Raw genomic sequence first — 16,617 nt, forward strand, 5'->3', positions numbered from 1 at the left:
AATAAGGCTTTATATTGTCATTGAGTATCGGGGTCATAAGGCATCAGCATCGTAATCGACTCCGCTCTGTTTAAAGAAATTCTTTACTGGCCATCAACGTTCCTTGAACTCCGGCCTCCAGCGATTAAGTTCCCCAAGGGAAGCCTCCGACAGATACCGCCTATTCATTTAGAAAGCTTAAAAAGTTTTGATTTACTGTACAAACAAACATGTGAACTAAATTAAAATACCAAGTGTAAACAAAAAAAATTAATTAATATTAAAAAATTATTCTAAATCACAGTTTATTTTGGAGCGTGTTTACTATTTTTCATGGTCAATATTGCACAAGTTTAATTTTCCGTGTTTTATTCTTTGTCGGAGTTGCAATCTAGTACAACAATAATCATTAAAATTTCATTTGTGTATGTGAGAGATTTTCGGGTTAGATTTCGGACTGTCAAATGCTGTCAATGATTGGAGACGATCGAGATGATCACCAATGCACGTGATAAAAATGTGGTTGCTCTGGATGCTGGTGCTGGACGTGATGGACGGTAAGTGGCTTGAATTTGAGTGTGCCGGCAAGCGAAATCGCGCTATTCTATTTTGTGGGGATTTATTGGCCTTATAAATCCCGCAGATAAGAGTGGTGTGATGATCTCGCTTCTTTGTATACTTCGCAAATTTTTGCCCTTGCCCCATCACGATGGTTGATATTCGTAAGTATTGATTTGTAATTATTATTCTATGGGCATAAAAATAGCTTTTCCTCAAATTGTGGACTATTGTTAGCCGTATTGACTAATTTTTTTGGAAAAATTTTGAAATTTTCAAATTGTAAAAAATGACTTTGAAAAATTTTCTAAGTGCATGACCTTGAACTTGAAAGCATGAATTTAAATTTATTGATGAAATAACTTGAAATTAACTTTTTCTGTAACTATGGACTGTGGTTTAGTGAATTGCATGAAAAATTTTAACTTTTTTTGTAATTTTTAAATTTTAAAACATTGACCTAAGACAAATTTTTACTAAGTGCATGACCTTGATCTTGACCTATACTTCAACTTCCATGATGTGCATATAGGGTTGTCAGACATGACAATAATACTTTTTTTTAAATTTCTTTTTTTCATAAAAGTGATTAATAAGCAATCTTAATTTGATGTTATTTATATTTTTTTCAATAGAACCTACGATTTTTCAAATATATAGACATAACAACTAATTTTAAACATAAATTATCTTCTCGTTTTTTGGATTGATTTTTAACGCTAATTTTTTTTTGTTTTTTTTTTATTTATTTTTTTAACTTAACTTAGTCTAAACTGAACAATACCACTAAAACCTATCCTAAATCTAGCTATAAAGTAAAAAAAGATGTGAAATCTAACGATTGTTGTTTTTTTTTCTTTTCAGGTGCTCCATGGTTGATTGTGTTACCTATGATCATGATTACGCTAGTTGATGAATATCCTAGCTAAAATGATGTATGCTATGGACGTGATCTGGACGTCTTCACTCTGTTTGAATGCTTTCCAGGAACAGGGATCAACGGGCGCTTCGAATATTGCTGTGTGGTGACGAATGACTGCTACTCGTTGATCGCTAAACCAGCAGACACAGTTAATAGCTTACATTTATTGCTTACGTGATATGCTAGACCATAACCAAGTATCCTTTAAGGATTTGGTAGATGCACAGAACAGCTGCTCGTTGTTTATTCTAAGAGTTTTTTTTCCTTACGATTGCAATTTATTTGAAATACCCAAATGTGTTACAAATTGTTGTTTTTTTTCATGCTTTTAGGTCGGCCGCCGAGAAAATGCCGAGGGATTTCCCTTTTTCATCTGCGACCTCAAAACAATTGGTGCCCCTTTTGGCAATGATCACACAGGGAACGAATTGTGGGCCGATTTTCGCGTTAAAGTTGTTACCTGCTGAGGATTGACGGAAACTTCGTTTGAAGACGCGCTGACCTACAACGAATGAGGGTGAGTTTTTATGACTCAAATTATATCGTCTCATATTCCCTTCATAAGAATTTTTAAGATGATTGCGCACATGTTCTCCTACCTTCTTACTCAACCCTCTCCACCTTTCGGTTCTCTCCTCCTCCGATTCTTCTAATACAGGCTCCAAAGTGTGGTCTGAGCCTTTCGATACGATATCGTGTCCGAAAACGACTCGATGGGGAGAAAATTTTGTTGAAGCGTGAATCGTGTTATTCAACACAAATTCCATTTCGGAAATTTTTGTGTCCCAAAGTTTTTGGTCGGTTTTTACATATGTACGGATCATACTATTTATTGTTCGATTGAGTCTTTCCGCGGGGTTGGCTTGACTTCGATGTCGAGCATTGGCCCAATGTTGAATTTCATACTTATCCAGTAGCGCTCGATACTCTTTTGAAAGGAATGTACTAGCATTATCCGATATTACTATTTGTGGGGTTGCAAATCGCCTGAACCACGACTCTTCCAGTATTTTGCAGAGACTAACACTCGAAATCTTTTTCACTGGAGTAAGAAGGCAGTACTTAGAGAAGAGGTCCATTACAACTAATAAGTGTGCATTTCCCTGCTTACTCCGTGGTAAAGATTGAATGTAGTCCATGCAAATTATCTGGAAGGGTCGGGCCGCAATTCTCTGCTTGCCCATTTTTGGAGAATTAGAGCCGGTTGAGTGCTTATTTATCTTACAGTTTTCGCATTTTGATATGTATTTTCTGATATCTGAACTCATGCGTGGCCAGTAATATCTGCGTTTAATTTTCTCCACACACTTATCAAACCCGATGTGGAGATTTTGATCGTGTTCTTCTTTGAGGACCTGTGTGCGCATCGAAGTCGGAACACAATGCTTCCACTCAAAACGGTAGTCCATTGTGTCTTCCTTCGATGCCACGAACTTGAGCAGTTTTCCGTCTACAATTTTAAAATCGACATAGCTCTCAGGGTCGGACTCAACTGCGGAAAGTAATTTTCGATACCACCCGTCCTCGGGCTCTGCATCCAGAGTCTCGATGGATCGGGACAACGCATCTGGTACAATATTGTCCTTCCCTTTGCGATGCCGGATGTCCATATCGTACTGCTGCAAAAGGATACTCCAGCGGCTCAGTCGAGAGGATGACCGCCACTTTGCTCGCATAATGAAAGTCAGAGCGGCCGAATCTGTCACTAAAGTAAATTTAGTTCCTTCAATGTACCCTCTAAATTTCTCGATACTGCGAAGGGCAGCCAATCCTTCCTTTTCAGCCGCGTGGTATCTTAATTCAGCTCCTTTCAATTTCTCTGAGAAGTACGCAATGACCTTCTCCTCACCGTTATGCTCTTGTGTTAGGACACCGGCAATCGCGTTATTGCTAGCGTCAGTTTGGACCACGAAGGGCAGCGAAAAGTTTGGGTTGGCCATTACAGGAGCGGCGATAAGCTGCTCCTTAATGGTCTGGAAGGCTAATTCTGCTGTCGCACTCCATTGCACTCTCTTGGGCTTGTTTTTAAGCAAGTCCGTGAGAGGTGCAACGGTGCTGCTAAAATTTGCGATGAACCTGCGGTAGTAATTAACCATACCCAGGAATCGTCTTAGCTGTCGTACCGATTTAGGGGCCTGGTATCCGATGATCGCTTGAATGCGATCAGGATTAGGCCTCAATCCATCTTGGGATAGGACGTATCCAAGGTACGGCAATTCGCGGCAACAGAATTTAGACTTCTGCATGTTTATGCAGAGATTAGCTTCCCCCAAACGTTTCGCTAGCTCCTTCAGTTTGGCCAGGTGGTCTTCAAACGTCAGCGTAGCCACTACAATATCGTCTAAATAAACGAAAATTGCAGGTTCTAAAGCTCCAAAACCGAGTACGCGATCCATGCACTTACTCAAAGTAGCAGGACTCCCGACCAGACCCATTGGACAAGATTTGTATTGAAACAAACCTCGTCCTGGTACTGAGAAAGCCGTGAATTTCCGGGAAGCGGAATTCAACGGAATCTGTAGAAAGGCCTGTGACAGGTCGATGGTCGTGAGAAATTTAACAGGACCCAAATGACTGAGAATGCGGTCCTGGTGCGGCAAGGGATACGCATCTCTTTTAGTCCTCTCATTCAGCTTTCTGGCATCTAGGCACAACCGTACTTCTGCACTATCCCGTTTAGCCACCGGGATGATAGGAAGAGCCCAATCGGATTCCGATGGTTCAACAATATCATCCCGCAGTAGGTTGTCCAGAGCTTGTTGTACTTTCGCATGAATGTGAGGACTCCAGGGGTATGGGTTTTTGCGTACAGGTTCTAAATTTTTACATTCATCCTTGATTTGGATGGAATGTTCAATCACGTGGGTCTTCGTGAACTTCCCTGGACCAGCCACTATAAAGAGTTTCTTTACTTCCTCCAGGTGATGCTTTTGTTCATCGGATAGCTCTTCTTCCTGGTCTTCAAGAATTCCATCATCCAAAACGTCTACTGGCTGTTCTTGAATGCTGGGGGAGATCCCGAACTTCAACCAGAAATCATACCCCAGAACACACCTGCGTTTGAGATTTGGTGCGAATAGAACTGGTAAAATTTTCGTGCAACCGTTGAAGGTAATCGGAACTTCCGCACATCCTTCAACTTCTAATTTATCACCCGACGCCGTCTGCAAGTTAACAGACGCCGGAAGCAGTTTCAAATTCAGCGATTTCCTGATCCTATTCGCCCCAACTCCCAAAACTGTTCTAGCTGCTCCGCTATCTAGTAAACCGATCAGCTCAATTCCCATCAGTTGGACCCTCGCAAAAGGTCTGGCGTCTCCACTGAGCTTAACAAGCAACGTGGCTATCTCGTCAGCTTCTGGAGGCGCTTCCAATTGCGAGTATCCCAACTGTCGAAGAATTGTAGCTGGATCGGAATCAGATTTAGCTTGAGGGCTTTTGGGATTTTTCTGTTGACTACCCCGCCTCACTGGGTAGTCCCTTTCGAGTTTTTTAACTCGCAAAAAGGACACTCAGATGTGGCGAACCCTGGGAACCCACAGGACCAACAGAAAAGGTTTCTGTTCTGTCTACAGTCCTGAAAACTGTGCCCATCCTCATGGCAATTGAAACAAATACCCTTTTTAACAGGAATGTAAGCACGGACTATCCGTTGTAAGGCGTCAGTCCCACTGGGTCCCGGTCTTTGTCGGCTCTGTCTGTTATGGGATACCCATTCAGTTTGTTGCTTCGGTTTTGTACCAGTATTTTGGCCTCCACCTACTCTTTGGTTTCTTGCACTTTGTTTGGCAAAGTTTTGTGAGTTTCTGTGTTTGAAATTTTGATTCGAATCAGGGTCGTGATGGTCAACCTGAGACCTGTATTGTCTCTCACTATTTCCGGGCCAATTGTATTGCTCAATCTCGTCGATTGAATCCGATGATCTGTTGGAAAAACGATTCTCTTTCCTAGCATAAACTTGCCAATTAATCGCATCAAATTTTTTTCCAAACTCCCTCATTTTAGCGATCGTATTGACGTTGGCAGCCAACATCGCAATTTTGCAATCCTCGCGCGTGTTCCGGAAGAGGACGTCAAATTTCCGGCCTTCATCCAACGGATATGACATGTTCCGGAAAATTCGAACCATATCGAGATAATAGTCCTGGAACTTTTCCCGAGGACCTTGCCTACGAGAGTTCAATTGGCGTTCGTATTGGAAGTCGATGTCTACAGGTAAAAATTCGTTTTTTAATTCGCGTACTAAATTATCCCATGTTTCGAGCTCGTTATTACCGTTTACCTCAATAAACCACGAACGCGCTTTACGCGTAAACAAATAATGCGCGCAAGTGAAAAGTTCGGTATTTGAATAACCCTCCGATCTCGCGTTAAACTCCACCTCCTTCAAAAATTCGTTTAATTTCCTTCCGTTATCCAACCCATCGTAATGCACTGACCATTTGTGGATTGGTAGACGATGATCTCGTTTAGATCGACCGTCGACTTCCTCCCCCACTCGGTTTGCGCTTACGTGGGTGGATGCCGGACGGAATTTCTCTCCGTGGCTTCCTAGCGAACTGCATCTACCCTTTAACCAATCACAAAAGTCCTGCTCAATAGGTGCATTCTTGACCTCCATTTGAGGTGGAGCGATTTCGTTCACACGTGTGCTATTCGAAATTTTAACTGGCACTTGTTTCGTTGGATGCTCGTTTACACGTGAGGTTTCAAGTACCTCTATGCGTTGAAGCAGCTGACTAACAACCACTTTAAGTCGCTCGTTTTCGGCGGCTAGTCGAATCATTGATTCGTCCCTAGATTCTCTCAAATCTGCGTTTTGATTTTGAAATTGTATTTCTGACCTATTCTCCTCTTCTTCTTTTTCCGCTAGCTCTTCTACGCTTCCTCTTCTTTCAAGATCATGCATTTGATTTATTGCTTGCTTATCAATGAAATTTCCTTCCCCTATATTTCTATCTATTTCTATTGCGAGTTCATTCTGGAAGGTTTCATTAATGATACTCAGCTCGGTTTCTCTAACTTCTGAAATCGGTGAAACAATTGAGAAATATTTTACTAACAGTCTCATACATTCAACAGCTATCATAGTTAAACAGTTCAAACTTTCTTCTCCCTCAACATATGCTTTTAATCGTTCCATGCGAAAGAAAATGTGTACTAGTTGTGTTTTATAAATTTGATCTGGCACTTTCTTTGCTTTAGGGCTTTCAAGTACTTTTTGGATACCTTTCAGCTTCTCACCACACCACTCTAATTCGTCCAGAACAGAGTCCCAGCCAATAAAATAATCAATATTTGTTCTCTCTTTTTCAGCTTTCAAGATTCCCCGTAGGGTGCGTTCGCGTTTAGAACGGGAATCCTCAGGCGCAAAGGCCTTGCGTATGCGTAACTCATGGCTGAGTTCTTCCTCTGAAAGGTGAGCAGTGTTTAGCGAAGCATACAAAGTTTTTAGATGAGTAAGATCCATTGTACAGCTTAGGAAATAAAAATGAAATACTATTTGAAACAAACTTTAAAATGGCCAGATAACGAACAAACAATTTAAAAATTATACTATAAGGAACCTAAAAATATTAAAAAACAAAAGACAGTCTATATCACAGTTGAAAATGGAAGAAATAAAATGATTTGTTTTGCTGTTGTTTATGTTTGCTCCCGATATCACACTTCACAAATGAAATTTTGCTCCAATCAATTTAAAATCTAAATCTTAAAACAACTTCACTCCGATAATACTTTTTAAACAATCGTGTTGAACAGTGCCCTTCGGACATCAGAACCCCTATATGGCAAATGAATAATTTCAAGGTTGTGCAAATAACCGTTAAATTTTCCAATTACAGCAAAAATTAATTTGAGAAGCCATGGGCGTTTTCCCAGAGATGCATGCAAGATATTGGTTGAGCCTCGCTGCGAAATCCGTGGTAAGTCTACGGAAAGTTGGGCGCCAAATATGTAAGTTTAAAACCTACCACCCCACCGGCGTTACAGGGACTCCCTTTATTAGGCCTCAGGGCGGCTCGCTTACCAAAAGAAATCGCAGGGAGTTCGAACTCTAAGATCAGGAAAACCCCAATTATGCACTTCTCTACCTTTATTTGACAATTGCCACAACAATTCGAATATGCGCAAACTAGTAATGACTAGAAAGATACGGTACCTTTTAGGGCCACGCCCTGGTTGACGCTGTTGAAACTGGCGGATCTACGGCGATGGTAACGCTACTGCCGACCAACTACTCTGTCGGTCCAATTCCGTCTGGAAATCGGGATTTTCCTTCCGTGAATCTCCACGGCGAGGACGAATGAGCGGATTGGAGAGCTGGTTGGTCGATCCGAAGGGTTCGTAGGGCGGAATCGACAACCACCTTCAACGTGTGATCGTCCGGAAGATAACTGCTATCCGTGACGACCGGAACTAAAGACCAAGGCCGATTCAGGACCAGGGTTCAGGGACCAGGTTGGTTTTCGTCCCGCCAAATGGTTGAGTTTTGGCCAAAGACTTAGGGGTCCTGTTGATGAATCAGGCGTTAGTGTTCCGGAAAGGAACAAAATGGCGGTTCGGCGTCTCCTGGCTTACCTGGTGTCTGGCTTTTATCACTTAGATATGGGTTTTGTGTGCTGGATGTGTCGTGCACTTTGTACTTCACAGTTTCGTAGTACTAATCGAAGTGAGCCAGCACCAGGAAGCCGCCTTTGTCCAGCCTTGAACCGCGAGTATAGGTCGTTGCTCTCCCATTGTGGCGGACACGATCGTTCGCCTTCGTGAACTCGTCGGGCGTCGCTACCGATCGGGATGGTTACCAAGCAGCGCGGGTTACCATAGATGGCCCTCTGGTTGTCAGGTGCTGAAGCTTCGTGGCTGCATACTGGTGGCTTGTGGCGCTGTCGTCGGCTTTGAAGACTACATTATTCGGGGAAAACCATCACCCATCATTTTCCCTCACTGCGATATTTAAAAACTACAATTACCCGCGACAAATCACTACAACCTCGATGGAAGTGTTATCTGACGCTTACACGTGTGTTTGAGATACTTACGATGCAAAAAGACATGGTAAAAATAATTTTGCACAAATTTGCTCCTTTTACGCATTTTGCGCCTCGAAAATTCTTCATTGTTGACTTGAAAGCTCATGAACTGTTGTTTTTTTTCTGTTTTTTTTTTTTTTTTTTTTTTTTTGAACCAAATGGTTAAGAAGTATAAGGAGTCACTCTAAGGAGTCACACGAAGTTCAAACCAACCATCGGAGTGCAACCCTTGATCTTAAATATGGTAAAAAGTCTATGGTTATTGGGGATAACTGAATGCAGACTCCTTAAATAATGCAAAAAATCCATTTCCGGCAGGGAAAAAGTGTTGCCTGACTAGTAGATACCAAGTAAATAACTAATAATGATCAGTTCCAAAGATCGCGATCTGTGCATCCGGTTTTTACGCAATATGGCAGATGTGTTCTGATGGACAACAAAATTTATGTTAAAACCGGATTTAAGAAATCAAATTCATCGAGATGCCTACTCATGAAAAGGTTCTAAACAGATTCCAATTGCTTTTTCCAAGGGAGTTTTTGTAAAATATCATGATTTTGCAAAGGTTTTGTTTCTGGGTAAAAAAATAATCAATACATGACTGAAAAAAGTGTGCAAAGATAAAAAAGACATTTTATGAAAAAGTTAGAGTATTTCTTGAAATTTGTGATAAATATACTTTTTTATATTTTTACATTAAATGTCATATTAACACCTTCATTTCCTCCATAGAAAGTTTTTCGATCAAATGAATAGTTTTTAAAATACACACGTTTGTAACTGCCCGGATACTAAATGAGCATAGCCTTATTTTTATCGGATCAGCATTAAGCTCTTCTTTTTTCACTGTAAGATTGTGATTTGGGCGCAGATTTAATGTTCCAATGGAAAAAAAGTAAAACATTTCACAAGACTTATATATTTTTTCTTAAAATAGGCATTTATCCTGCCTGATATGGGCGTTCAAAACCTGTCTCTAATTCCAATATCTGATCATTTACAACTATGATAAAAATTTCAATTGGTTGAATTTCCGATTTCCAGATGAATAAGAAAGAAAAACCATTAACATTTATGTTTACAGATTCTGTACGAGAGATAATTAAAGTCCAATATACTTCAACAAAACTTACAAAAATTTTGTTTGAAATTTGTAACCCCTAAATTTTTTCATGCCATATATCAAAAGCGTATTACCCTTAAACTGCACTGATTAGATATGTTGAATCTCCAACCATCTCGTCAATCAGCTGTATGCGCATATTACCCAATATGTGCATATTACCCAATATGCGCATATAGGAACACTTCCGTCTATTTGCAGATTTGTTAGTTAAACTTAAATAATTTTACTGATATTGTTTAATTTTACATCTTTTAAACGTTATATCACCAAAACTAGATGAAAGGAACAATATTTGACAATATGTGAGACCCTTGGAGCCAATGAAGTTTAAGTGCATAAAAGCTAATTTTGAGAAAACACGCTTTTAAGTTAGTGTGTTCTGTCATTTTCAATACATTTTTGAAACTTTGTCTTTTCTATGGAATGTAAAATATATTAATAAATTAAAAAAATCTGGAATAATTAAGTTAAGTTAAAATAATTATTCGAAATTACAGTAGCCTCAAAGTTACATATACCTAACTGTTGTACAAGGTCAAGGATAGAAAACATTAAGTAAGATTACAAAAAATATATACGATTTCTTGGATACTTTTTCCTGAAGTGGTGGTATGCCGGGGACCAATAAACGGTCTGTTTCTTCTAGGTATTCTGGACAGTTCCTGTGGTACAAATTGCGCATGAAGCAACTATTATACGCTGATGGTAATTATCCGTAGGTCATGACCCAGAATGCTGCTTCTCAGACTTGTAGTACTGTCTCAGCGTCGTAGACTGTATACAAATCGTACCGCTGATTTGAAATTTCGAAGAAGTTGATTTTCCTGTGCAGCAGTGTAACCGGGTTAGAACATCACGTCGCAAAAGGAGAAAATCGGAATGATAACAGCTTGTACTAGCTTTATTCTTGTGGCGGTGCTTTGAAGCCAGTAAACGTCCGAAGAGTCAAATAAACTTTAGAAACTAACTCGTTCACTTGTTCATTACAGTTCAGTTGGTCGTCCATGGTCAACCCAAAAATTTTTATGTGCCTTTGAGTTGGAATTATTTGTTTGTGAACCTATATTAAAGCTTCGTTGAATGATCATCAATGACATCGAGGCGGATGATCGAGCTAGATGTATAGATCTGCAAATCATCAGCATACAGATGGCATCATTGGCAATGCTGTTAACCCAAGCAACCAAAAGTCATATATTTACTTGAATGAAAGCATTGAAAGTTACGTATTGGCTGACAAAGAGAATCAACTGTCCAATTCCCTTAAGTGAACTTTATATACTCATTAATGAACTTGAAAGTTGCAAAAGTGATTAATATGTACGTTGTATGTGACTTGTTTTGCCCAGTTCCCATGAGTGAACTATATGTACTCATAAACGAACTTGAAAGTTGCAAAAGTGATCTATACGTACGTTTTACGGGACTTAAGTCACAGAAAGGGCACAAAAGTGCTCAAAACGGGATTTGGCAAGTCACATAAAGGCACAAAAGTGCTCAAAACGGGTTTTGGTAAGTCACAAAAAGTGCATTGATGTGCTTTCAAAATCAAATCATCACTTCGAGTTTTAGTTTCAGTTAGAACATCTAGGCGTGGTCTTGTGGTAGCGTGTTCGATTCTCACTACGAAGGTCGGGGTTCGATCCCCAAGCCGAGCAATTTTTTTTTCAATAAGTAATTTGCTAATTGAGTGACCATTCTGATGCGATATATGTAGGAAATGTAGGAAAGAAGCAATTGAGCAATTTATCGAGTTTGGAATCCGGCGCGTGGCATCATGACGGCACCGGTACAGAACACAGTAAATAATCAAGAGAAGGTGATATGAACCGAAGCCAAGGGTTCAGTTGATGTAGAGAGATATTTTTTGCTCATTTTGCGTTTTTTTGGAAGCTGAAGTAAGAGGCCGCTGGAAGCTGAATAGAAGATCATTAAGACTTGTTTTGGAACTTGAAAGTATCAATAAGAACTTAAATTTTGAGCTGCATAGAACGTCCTTCATATCAATGATGGGACTGAGTAAGCGTTTTTGTACCTGTTTTATGGGACTTTCGGTTGCTTGGGTATATTTCCTTCATAGAACGTACGTCTCGATGGTCGAGTGGTTAGCGTGCTAAGACGGTAATCGCTGGTCCACTGATGATATGGGTTGATGATACTTCCATCTCGGTAATTAATGTAGAGACTGAATAACAAGGCACTCAAGCAAGATCCTTGTGGTGTTCCATCTTCACTCAGATGAGCACTGTTGCCCACATTTAACCACTTGTGATCTTTCGTTAAGGAAGGATGAAATCACAGGCTCCTCGAGAAAAGCTAAATTCACGAAGAAGTTTCGTTCGTGGAAGGTTCACACAGTTGAAATCCAGTGAAAAATCAATAAGAACCATAACGGTACACCTTTCCTCATCCATGTTTTGGTAGATGTCGTGGGTCACTTTCGATAGTGCTGCTGTGGAGCTACCCCTTTTTTTTACGATACCCGATTGATTTGGTGCAAGCAGAGGCGGTTTACTAGGGTTCAGATGTTCGGTGATGATCGAGTAGAATCTTTTCCAGAATATTTGATAGAGCTGGAAGTACACTTATCTATCATCTAATATAGTTTGAAATATGAAGAATCGTTAGGCATTACTAACAGAAAATCTACCATTTTTGCCCTTTGGTTCTGAGAGCCTCAAATGTATGTATTTGAATAAAGAGCACATAGTTCTTCGGTTTTAAAGATAAAGACACCAAAATTGCTCTTTCATTGCGTATATATTTTTTTAATTGAAACTCCAAACAAACCTTAGTTAAACTAGGCAAAAAAATTATCAGACATTTTATTTTTTTGAAATTTTACATGGTTTTTTATTTAAAATATATGATTTTACCTTACTAAAACATTCTTAACATGCTGTTCATAGTTGAAGTAGCTAAGTCGATACCTGATTCTACTGAGGTTTTATAAAGTTATAAATTAATCTAATGGTAATTTTGGCTAACGCAAGCAGTAAAGCAATAAATAGTTTGGAAACCGTCAGTCTTTCAAACGAAAAAGCTATCGGCTTTTTTTCTTCTAGCCATAGAAAAACAAACAATTACTGTCGGAATAAAACCGAAACAATGTCGGCCAAGTAGTAAAACGACTCAGACCGAACAGTATAGCTCAGCTAGTCGGTGTGCAGCTCACCGGGAACGGCAGTTTCGATTGTGTTTTTATGGGAAATTCAAGGAACTTCGACCCCCCGGCCTGGCCAGGAAAAAAGGTGGAAAACCGGAACCCATTTTGTTGCTCAGGTTTTTATTTGGACAGCTCCTCCGGAATCTCGCTCAGTCATAACTCATCTCGCACCAAGTTCTATGAATGTATGTCAATAATAAATTTTTCCTTTTCGACTCGCCTTGCTTCTTTCCTGAACGGAATTGCTCTTCGGTGTGTTTTCATCTCTTTATTCTATACAATTGCTCCGCACCGATTCGTCGAGCAACTCAGTTTCGATGGCTGTTTATGGGGATATTTTATAACCGTGGTAAAAGAAACTGAAAAATAGCATGATTTATGGCCGACGCTTTTTCCCTTCACGAATTTTCCCGTCGTTTGTCTTTTTCTCTCTTTTATCTTGTTGCTCGCCTTTTATCACCAAGTTTGTTGTAGAATTTATTGTTCAGATCTTGCTTGAACTCACCGAAGCCAGATTGAGAGAAGTGTTGGATGCTGCCTTTCATGGAAAATATATTGCCTTCACCGATCGCATATAATTGCAAACCTATCCGACTACTTCAGCGTAAGTTACCAGAAGGTCTTATTTTCATGTTACCCTATCTTAACTTTAATATCCAGCGAATTAACGAATCTGAAGATTTTGAATCCTTAACTTTTCGATTGATACAAGGCGGATACTCCCTTTTAAAATCATAAGTTAGATTGGTAGTGGCCTATAAAAAATGTTGACTTCTTCATATCGCTCTACCTACGGAATAGATGTATTTCTTCTGACAGATCACCCTTCCTCCTTTTCATGTGGCAGCATTCGGAAAAGTGGCGAAAAAATATTGACATCATCAATAAACTGGATTTGCCACGCTTGACACTCTTCGGGGGCTGATCGGAAGGTGTCCTATTAAGACAAAAACAGCACCACCAATCCAAATCGCCGGAGAAAGTCATCCAAAACAAACCAAAAAGCATCCATATCCACTTTGATTTATGTGCTGCCATTAGCTGGTTTAAATGGCTCTCCTGAGATTAATCGTGTACAGGAGGTTGATCTCTTCTTTCTGCTTTTGGGGGTAAAAGCGATACAATGCAAGCTCTGCTGGTTTCGATGGAAACCAACCAGAAGAAAGAAAAAAGTATGATGCGTGAGCGTGGATAATCTTATTTTGTGAGGTCGGTATTTTCCAGCTGTCAATTAGTTTGTTATAAATGGATGCACGTCTTTTTTTGTCATCGATTCATTTGTTAAACCACGAATGATGCTGAACAGTTTCGTTCAATAGTTTTTTTTTTTTCAAACAAAGCAACAAAGCGTTTTAATCTTTAAATCGTACAAGATTGGCGAAATCAAAGAAAGTTTAGAATTTTTTCAAATTCAATTTCAAATTCGCAGAAACATTTCTTTTAATGTCACCGATTTAAGACATTTTTAAAATTCCTGAAAATCATACCGTTTTGAATTATAATTTATGCTCTAATTCTTATAAATGTTTGGACATATAATCATGTAAGTTGATAGGCAGATATTGTGATATGTTCAAGAACGTTCAAATAAAAAAATCTTCTGTCAAGAGGCTACCAATATTGTGGCGAGTAGAATTTCATTTAGAAGCATTTGCATCACATACAGAACTTTTTTTCAGGACGGCTCAACTACTAAAAAGTGGTACACGCAAAATAACCTGCACGTAGCGGCTACGTGAAAAGCTACATAATTTTCATCCAATTGATTATCACGTAAATTGTACGAAGAAAATAAATAAACACTCCCCTAAAAATAATTGATGCATTAGGATTAGGAACTTCACCTACAATTTGAATGAAATTTGATTCAATTACACTATATTTATTTTTCTTTTCTATTGTTGTTTGTATAAATTGTAATGAATCAAAATAAAAAATTTCAGGACATTGATATAATTGTTATTACCTTTTGGCACAAACACTTTCAAAAAAAAAAAACCTTTTTAAAACACATTCAATCCCAGCTTGTGAAATCTTGTAGAAATCGAAAAAGATCAAATATTAAAATAAAATTAATAATTAGTAATTCACCTGGTCCGGATCAACGCATCGAACCTATACCGAATGATTTTAAGAAGGGCATCCGGCTTAACATCTAATTTGTCCCACAAAATGACATGCTTCTTCCATGCGATATTCTCTATCTCAAATATTTTTTTCCAGCAGTAAACAAAGTCAGCTGACTGATGCAATAAGCTTTTCTTATTAGAACCAGAGAGAAAAAAATTCTCGAAGCCAGTTTAAAGTCTTCTACTTAGATTTTACGTGAAATTTATTAAATGTGGAAGTAAAGTAGTTACTACCACGGCGTGTTGCAAACACTTTGGTTAATAGGGTAGATAATCTAGATTTCGACAGGAGCTTATTTTCGACAAATTTTAAATGCAAGGCTTATCTTTCTATTTGGTGGCTCAAGCTATCTATGTCATATTTTTCTATTTTTGCTCTCCTACTTTAGTATACATTGGATATAAAAATTCTTGTAAATAAGTTGTTAAATAGTAGTAGATCAATAATCTAGAGTAACATTCTAAATCACTTGTGAAATTCAATGCCATCGACCAAACAAAAATGATTTTGAATCACGAAAAAACTCACCTTTTATTCGATCAAAAGTAACATAAAAGGAATAAATGGATGGATAATAGAGTGCCCCAAATGACTCGACATATGAAAAAGTTCTGCGCTGCAGGCTTAAATTTATCCTAGGCCTAGTACAATATCTCATGCCAAATTTGGGCCAGATCGGATGACGGGAAGGTTCGCTCAACGAGCCTTAAGTTTGTATGGGATTTTGAGACATTTTGTTCGGGAGGAACATGAAAATCTAGTTTTTCATGAATAACAGTGGTCCCCTTCGGCCGATTTTTTTTTTAAATGGCTTTTCTAAAGAAAAAAGTGAATCATATAACCAATCATATTTGAAATGAAAAACTTAAGTCACTTAATTTATTTACAGGGTTTTTCTGACAAAACAAGCAAAAACTGTCGAAATCTATGTATTTTACCCTAAAAGACTCACGTATAATCGATATGACGCAACAAAATCTTAGTTTGTATGAAAAATTCCGTAAAATAAATTTCTACATTATTTTGGGTGGAGATACTGATAGAGCTAAATCTACCATCACACATTAGTGCTGAACAAAAATTTGGTTCTATGTGATGAAAATGCTTCTAATTAAAACTAAATAAAACATGACTCAAAAACACTTTTTTTTTGTTTCGATTATAGTCGTTTTACCATCTTTATGGCATTCGCGACTTTATCAACGTTACAGTTGGCGGATCGTTATTGAAAAACTTATCCGGTTCAACTGTGTTCGATATTTACTCATGGGCTCGCACTCGCGGACATCGGCTCAGGAGACAACAGACTTGCCAACTGAGCTATATCACAAGCCACGTCAAAAACAAAAAAAAAAACACCGAAGATCAAATCTCCTCACATAGTTTTCGAAGTTACACTCGTAAATCTGGATTGGCTTGTGAACAATCCGAAAATGCTTACCCAAAAGTTAAACGCTGTCAGCACCTGGACTTTTTGTTTATGCAGGAAATAATTATTTACCATTGAAGTGTTCTCGTCAACTCGTAGCGTTTTGTAAACGAAACAATTATTGTGAACAATCGCTGTATGTTCACTTTTGCACTTTTGCGAGTGCTGAAAAGAATCGAGTATTGCATTTAGCTACATACACAATTTTTTGCAATACCGCAAAATACCCTTCAAAATAAAGTTTTTCAACCTGAAGAACCAGATTGTTTTTTC

General features: G+C 38.7%; 1 long non-coding RNA gene across 1 annotated transcript; it reads left to right on the plus strand.

Moving 5' to 3' along the window:
- The first annotated feature begins 1,523 nt into the window (after window positions 1-1,523).
- On the plus strand, window positions 1,524-6,928 carry LOC129744188 (uncharacterized). The gene is made up of 4 exons (XR_008736845.1): window positions 1,524-1,607; window positions 1,792-1,976; window positions 5,465-5,674; window positions 6,776-6,928. It is a non-coding gene; the product is annotated as an uncharacterized LOC129744188 (long non-coding RNA).
- The last annotated feature ends 9,689 nt before the right edge of the window (window positions 6,929-16,617 follow it).

The sequence above is a fragment of the Uranotaenia lowii genome, chromosome 2 (genome assembly GCF_029784155.1).
Source record: "Uranotaenia lowii strain MFRU-FL chromosome 2, ASM2978415v1, whole genome shotgun sequence".
NCBI lineage: Eukaryota > Metazoa > Arthropoda > Insecta > Diptera > Culicidae > Uranotaenia > Uranotaenia lowii.